Genomic DNA, 8,113 nt, shown 5'->3' on the forward strand with positions numbered 1-8,113 from the left:
GGCCAAACAATAAGATAAAAAAATGAAAAAAGTAAAAATTAAAATCGTCTGGTAGCCCACTAACTAAATTACTGAGTATCACAATAAATTTCCTACCCAAATTTTCGACATGTAAAATATGCTACTATAAAGAAAATTAATATTGAACTAATCAGCTGGCAGGTGAACTCGTAGACTAGTCAAAAATCACTGTAGTTAGTTTTTCAAAAAAATTCGAAAATAAATTTTTTAATTCTGTACTATTCTGATCACTATGCAAACGAATAAAATGAATTTCTGAGAAAATTGTTTCTGTGTTGAAATTTTATACAAAACTAATTTTTTGTTGAGTTCTTACGTGTTTAGAAATGTGAGAATATGAAAAGACATAACTTTTCAATTTCTAAAAGGTTATTTGATTCAAACAAAAATATTTGTAGTATAGTATTTGTTCGACTTGGTACAACCGCTCTCAGAATTGCCATAAGTAATTTCGAAAACTAGTTTATCGAATTTGGATGAAATTTAATATTTTTATTTCTTAAAAATAAAGTTTAGCATAATTAATTATTTTGTAAAAATCAGACAAAATCTTCTTGTTGTATGGATATAGAAGAAAGGACAGAATATTTTGCGGACAAAAAAGTTATTAAATAATTAAAACATCTAAAGATCTCTGCGATTACTTCAGATAAACAGCGAAGTACGTTTTTACTTGCAGGGTATTTTAATAAGTAACTGTTGGAAGGGACACAAATATATTTTCAATCGATTCATCGTTAACTCAAATTGTGGCACAACCAAATGATAAAGACCCAGTTTCTCGAATAATCGTGACCTCAACCACACCACTAGAATATGCATATAGCGTAGACCAATCACTTTTAATTCAAGCATTCAAATTTTGTTTTCATCAAAGATTTTGAGACAAACAAGTGTCTGACACTCCTGAAGAACCATACGGAGTCAATTACATCTCTCGAATCGCCCGATCCCTCCATTGTCATATCCGGGGCTACCAATGGGGTAGTTGTCATGACTGATGTACGGTTGGACATGATGTAACCTGATTGTTGAAGGATGGGAAATGAGCCCTTTCGACAACTGCACTTTTTGGGGAGAAAAGAATGGTGTTTATTTATTAGGGTGTGTGGGGCACATAAAATATAATTGCACTCATCTTTTTGCAGTGGGGAATGACACGCATGTCCATGTGTATGACGACCGAGTATTCATCACTCTTATTGGCAGAATGAACAACAACCAATACTCACAGACTGCTGCCACGGGGAGTACATCACAAGCATTGATTGGTTTCCCCGCACTGGACGGGGATTAGTCATTGCCAGTGACCACCACATTTGCCAGGTTATTCCACATATCGGAGTACACAGATCTACGACGTCCATACCCTTGTCCCATCTCAAATAATATACCACAGACCTGTCTGGAAACTTCAGAGCGACGTATTCCCAGTTTTCTAGTTTAGTACAACGAGAAATTACTGATGGGGATATCCTCTCCATTCAATCACTCGCAGGAAGTCAATATTCGTCTTTTATCCAACACCGAAACCTACAAAGTTCTATCTGTGCGTCAAGATTCCATTTCTGAGTATTTCTTGGGTTTGTAATTTCCATTTACTCATAACTAATTGTTAGGTTTGTCGTCCTCTGTTTCCTCCGCTGTCTTTACATGGACATACGCAGATAGTTTATCTCGGCTCAGACTAAATCAATATTGTTCGGAGATTATGGTATTCCAGATTTGTTGTCGTACTTAAGTCTTTGGACAGTCTTTCCATCTCTGATAATTCAAATAAACACGCGGATAATCTATGCCCATGGAAGTTTTGGTTCTCTGTCTTGAAAAGCAATTTTGACGGAAATGTGGAAATTCTATCAGTTAGTCAGCCTTTCATTGCAGGAAAATCATTCTACTGGGGAATACTCAATAAACTTGTCGGTGTGGCCCTTCTTTGCGTCCTTTCGTCTAAAATGCACGATGGAGGGTTATATTTGTGTTGAATTATTGGACTGTTCGAGTGGAGACATCGACATTCGATCATTTGTACACCGTTCAGTATATTCTAGTTGAGCGAACGTGCTTACGCAGGGATAAACGAGATTTATAAACTTCTTGGGGACATAAGCGACGAATTTAGAAAGGCAAAACGAACAAAAAGATGCCTAAATGCGGCAAATATTGGAGGAACTCGGTTCTTTAATTTTGGTGAGGAGTGTCATTACCTTTTGTTAGACAGGATATTGAAATATCACAAAAGTGTGAATGGGTGGCAGCTCAACATTTGGCTTGATCGACCTTCCCTAGTCTTCCGTTCCCCTCGAGATGATAAATATTCGATGACAGAAATAAATCCATCAACGATCAGGAAATTAGGAGTACGCTATAGGCATTCTTGTTTGTCTAAACACGTTTAGTTACACGGCAAAGCCATTTCGCGAATTCTGTTTGTACAACTCGAGTATTGCCAAGGATACACGCCCATGCTTGGCTAATGTTTGCTAATGAATAAATATTGCAGTTTTGGTTGAGTGTGGGAATTGGACATCCGGCTGGGTTTACATTTGTTATGGAAAACCTATTCAAGAAGACGTAGATAGTTAACATGAATGTTTAGGATTTGCTACTACTACGAACTATGGGATTTCCACTCCGTTGCAATGGTCGCTCTCACATTGGAATACTTCAAAGTATACTTTGCTGTACAACTAGTAGCTAATTGAAGGGAATGAAAAGAGAATTGTACGTTTTGAGGTAAAATAATCTGATTTGAGGCACAGAAAAACATGTACAAAACTCAGAATATAATGCTTGTTCAGTTCAGGAATGTTTATTGTGATATGAATATAATATGGGGGATTGATAATATTTAAATGCCGAAATTAAATACACTGTGTTGTTAATTTTTTTTGTTTTTTCTGACGAGGTGTGCTGTTTCATCAGAAACAAATACTGCTGGGATTCTTACTAAATTGATAGCCAACAAAAAATACTCAAGACATAGCCGGTTGATCAAACACAGTCCCACCAACACCCCGCCAGGAACCGCAGCCTTAAAATCTACGGAAATCACTTTACATCAACAAGACTATCAATATTTGAACTACTTCCAGTACAGTCGAGACACAAATATCCCCCAATTCCTTAATAATATCGTCCGACCAACTAGTACCCCACAATCCGCCCCATTTCTGAGAGCAAAATCAATCTTTTCTTGGATAATGTCTGTATGCTTGTTACTGAAGGTATCCTACCAGTCACACAAATCATCGAGACTCCATTAGCCTTAAGAACCATCAAGCACAAGCTTCCAATCGCCCCTGGATGTGTTGTTATAATATTACGCGACCTGTTCCGCCAATTACTACCTTTTCCTAATAAAAACAGGTCATGAGGTAGAAATAATCACTGAGAAGAACTCTGAGCCACCTCTCAAAAAGGACGCGTTTAACAACACGTGTCCTGGGCCATCTCTACAGAACTTGTGGAATCGCTGTTCTCGGTGAAGCAGTCGTTTACTCAAAGGAGAGATAACCCTCAGGGGATATCTATTTGATAAAGTACACAAAGGGTGACTTTTGCCGACCATGTTTGCACATTTATTTTATTCTCGTTCGACCCAACGGAATAACTGTGCTCTCTAGGACTAGGCTGAGACTATGGTTTTCCCTACTTTGAGTGGTGATTTTCCGTTTATTTCGTCCGCCAATTTTCATGGCAGAGAATGGAATAAACAGTTTTATATTTGAGGAAGGTTGTATCCTGCCTATTTTCTGGTTATTTTGGTAAATGTTCAGGAGGTTGTCGTCTGATCACATCCATGGACTCTCTTTGTTGCCCAATGCTTTTAATATCAGTTTTACTACGAGTCTAATCTGTCTTGTTTTATTCACCCAACACCCCAAGCAAACTCCGACGACTCTGAAAATTGTGTGTTGGCTTTAACCGCGTTGGAACTATCGAGTCCGTAAAATTAAGCCTAAATGAATGGAAAGAATGTTTTAATCCCAATTTGTAGACAATCGTCAAGATTAATGAGCATCCAATAAATCAGACTAATCACCACAATTCATAGAAAGACGTTTCTGGATGAAAATGGGATGCACTGAACACCACGTGAAGGCGTGGAGTCGGCCACAGAATTAATCAATCGACCAATTAGTCGATCATGCAAGGACATGTCGGTGGTGGTGCAGGTTACATCGATCAGGCGAGGAGGACTGATGGTCACGAACAATATTAATTCATTGACGTCGCATTTGTATTATAGGGTTTTCGGATCAATATAATAATTTTTCGAATCATATAATAATTTTTCGAACCAATATAATAATTTTTCGAATCAATATAATAATTTTTAAATTAAATAAAATTTAAATTTTATTGACCTGAATTTACTGTTAATGGATTCACATAATCAAAATGCTTCTATTCAATCGAACCAGCGAAAACCGTTAACAGTATTTTGAAAAAGTTCTTTAAAACGGGGGAAGTTCCATCCATCTAAACGTGGTGGAGATAGAAGGTCTAAGCTAACAGACGAAATGAAACAGGAATTAGTTGAAGATTGCACCAGATCTTTGAAGGATTTGAGCGAATGGATATTCTTCAAATTATCACTGAGCACCGTCGCCAAGGCTTTAAATTCTTTTCATTACTCTTTAAACCAGAAAGAAGAAACTCAGTTTCAACTATAGAAAGCAGAAGACAATATGCAACAGATTTCAGAAATTCTGAAGTGATTCAAGAATAACGATAATTTACTCTTTTTGATCTTTTTTTCTTTGAATTTCTTTGAATTTAAAAATTATTATATTGATTCGAAAAATTATTATATGATTCGAAAAATTATTATATTGATTCGAAAAGTTATTATATTGGTTCGAAAAATTATTATATGATTCGAAAAATTATTATATTGATTCGAAAAGTTATTATATTGGTTCGAAAAATTATTATATTGATCCGAAAACCCTATAATAAGATCAAACAGCGCTTATTTGACGATGAATTTGAATGTTGGTTTGCAAGTCGTGGTGAGACACGATCCCTTCCAGACAACTATCGACCTCATTCCTACCCGACCTGTCCGATTTGAACTGGCAATGGAAATCCCCGTCTATCTACAGTTGGAAGATATGGCCCAACACCTTAATCTTTCCGAAGGTGTGAGCAATTGGCCTAAATATTACATTCCACTTTAATTACTCACCTAATTAGGTCAACCCCATGGCCCTCCAGTTTTGCACACGCACGAGGGAACTCAGCCCACTCCTCGACCTGGAAATATCTCTGAGCGAGCAGGCCGACGACTTTGCCCCGTTCATCGAAGGGTTGGTGGACAGACACGTGATTCAGTAGAAGACTCCCCGTCCTCGTGTTTGTGGAAAAGATGGAGTTGAGAATTGTCGAGTGCATAAGTTTGCCTCGTTGTGTGATGGTAGAGATCTTGGAGCAGTCGACCAACAAAGATCGGCGGAGATTGATCATGCAATTGAAAAATATGTTCAAGGTGAGTCCACAGTGCCCCACCTGCAGGAGGACAAAGACTTTATTAACTACTTTGTGGAAGGGAACGGTCTGGATTGTCTGGTCAGACTGGGACAGGAGGAGGACGACAGCTTGAAGACGTCTATTCTCCGATGTAATGCCCTCCCCTACTCCAGCCATTAGTCAAATGATCCTCTTTGTCGACGGAATCAACGGTATTGCCAGCAACCTCGAAATTCTGCGGTGGATTTACGCAACAGCCGACTCCGAGGTTGTCCGCCTCCTCATTCTAGTACTTGCCGAGTGCCAAAATGTCGCTCAAGACTCTGATGGTGTTCGTGGCCTACTCGGACGACCACATCGAACTGATGATGAGTGCCATCGTGGCAGAGAGTGAACGTCTGGGTGTGTTTTCTCTTGTCATTCCAGACTCGCCACTGCTTCATAAAATTGTCGCAGGCATCAAGAAATCATTCTACGAGTGCGAGATCTGTCTGCTCTCGTTCCAAATTGTCAACAGGGTTTGTGGATGCCTCATTTCAGATACTCGAATGTGTCCACTGTTCTCAATGACATTTTCCACGATTTGCAACAACTTGGCATGCAAGCAGTCTGCGACAAGATCAAGACCAGATTGAAGGATGCGGCGGATATGATCGCACAAGTGGACACATACGAGGTCAGTCCTGTCCTGACTCCTAGACTCATTACAGACAACGCGGTCTCCAAAATGCCCCACCGTAACAATACCGTATTCAATACCATTAGAGTCGAACTGTCGTCAGAAAAAAAGGTGGAAAAGGAAACCATCGACAAGACAATTTCTAGTCGCAAGACAATAAAACTGTGCTGGACTGATGCCAAGAAAGTAATATCGGTGGGGGCACAGGACAAGCGGGAGACAATCTGGGAGTCGCTGGCAACAGAGACTGTCAAGTTTGACCATTCGAAATACAGACGACTGTTCACAATAAAAAAACAGTCATCGAAGGTTGTGGGGTCAATTGAGGTTTGTAGAAGCAGAACGTGGCGACGCCGGTGAATGAGGAAATCACAGTCCTGGACGGCAAGCGTGCGCAAGCAATACACATAGCAGTGGCCAAACTACCTTTTCCTAATAAATTTCCTGCTCTTTGCATATTCCTACTGCGATGGAAAGAGGTTGGACCATTGCTGTCTCTTCATAAAACGTAGAGTCGGGAATTCTTATTTTTTGATGCACTTATAACAGGAAGTCACCTGCTGTATGTGGAACTCGGTTAGGGCTCCGTGAGTATCGAGCGAGGAATATACACGTCTCAAGGAAGAAAAACTCTTCCTCAAGGAAGAGAAAGAAAAAAAAGCAAGAAATATGAGTTATGTTAGTTGTCACTTGCATCCAGGATGAGGTAAAGATTGTTGAAAAAAAAATTGGCAACCCATGAAGCAAGGAAAAAATTCCAGAGGGACAATATGTGTTTTGAACTTAACCGAAGGCAGTTTTACAGAAACTTGACTGAGAAAAAGAAGAATACACAGTTTATGTTTGACCAGAGTCAGTGTCTCTCATTCTGGGAGAGTGTTTAGGTAAAACATGAGTCCATGGGGACTCGATTTTATTGGATAACCGGGTGACTGGTACCGAGGACACAATTGCTGATTTTGGAAAAGACACAATTATTGAGATCATTAACCAGCTGCCAAATTGGAGGGCCTGTGGATGGCATATACAATTTTTTCTTGAAAAAGTTTACTGCGGTCCACGATGACCTTTGTAAGAAGTGATCAGTATGTGTCGTTTTTAGACAGCCCGTAATAATTCGTAATGCTGAATTTTGGGTTCTCTGAAGTTTTTCAAGGTTTGCAATAGATAAGCAGGAGCTCCAAGCAGGGACAGCGTAGTTCATTGTTGTTCTGATAAACTGCTTGTATACAGTTATTAGACTCTCCTTATCCTGTCCAAATGACGTCCCCGCAATAGCCCGAAGCACATTGAGTTTTTTCTGGGATTTTTCACAGATGTATGAAACATGTTTCGAGAAAGACAAACAGCAATCAAATATTAGACCCAAGATTTTGAGGGATTTTTCAACTGGGAGTGGAATGTTGTCTAGGAATAGTTTAGGCTCTAAGTTGAACTGATGACGGTCAGTGGTGAATAGATTTGGATGGGGAAGGTTGAAGAAGATTGCATTTCAGCCAGGAGGATAGAGTGTTCATGTGTTCCTGCAGAAATCCAGAAGCGGTGTTAATGTTTTGGTGGCGTCATCAGCGTAGGATACAAGTAAAGAATTATTGTTTGTCGGGATACTGGACAGATGTAAGTTAAATAAGGCAGGTGAAAGAACCGAGCCTTGGGGAACCCCGTTAGACAAGTACAGTGAATCCTCGCAAATTGGCCACCTCGCAAATTGGCCAATTTTTAAATTGGCCAATTTTTTCACAATTTACTAAGAAAAAAATTAATTTTCTTAGTAAATTGGCCAATTCTCAAATTGGCCACAATTTTTGAATTATTATTTTTTTTAATTAGAAAATAAACTATTTTTTTAATCACATGTCTTATAAAATTTCTCGTGGACGTTATACTCGGCTCACTTTTCTTGAAAAAACACAAATTATAAACTACAAGGAAGAAAAT

The 8,113-nt window shown here is 39.0% G+C and overlaps 1 long non-coding RNA gene across 1 annotated transcript; it reads left to right on the forward strand.

Moving 5' to 3' along the window:
* The first annotated feature begins 683 nt into the window (after nucleotides 1-683).
* On the forward strand, nucleotides 684-2,205 carry LOC118761927. Its single transcript, XR_004997739.1, has 3 exons — nucleotides 684-1,028; nucleotides 1,059-1,604; nucleotides 1,641-2,205. It is a non-coding gene; the product is annotated as an uncharacterized LOC118761927 (long non-coding RNA).
* Nucleotides 2,206-8,113: the final 5,908 nt, after the last annotated feature.

The sequence above is a fragment of the Octopus sinensis genome, unplaced genomic scaffold (assembly GCF_006345805.1).
Source record: "Octopus sinensis unplaced genomic scaffold, ASM634580v1 Contig18740, whole genome shotgun sequence".
NCBI lineage: Eukaryota > Metazoa > Mollusca > Cephalopoda > Octopoda > Octopodidae > Octopus > Octopus sinensis.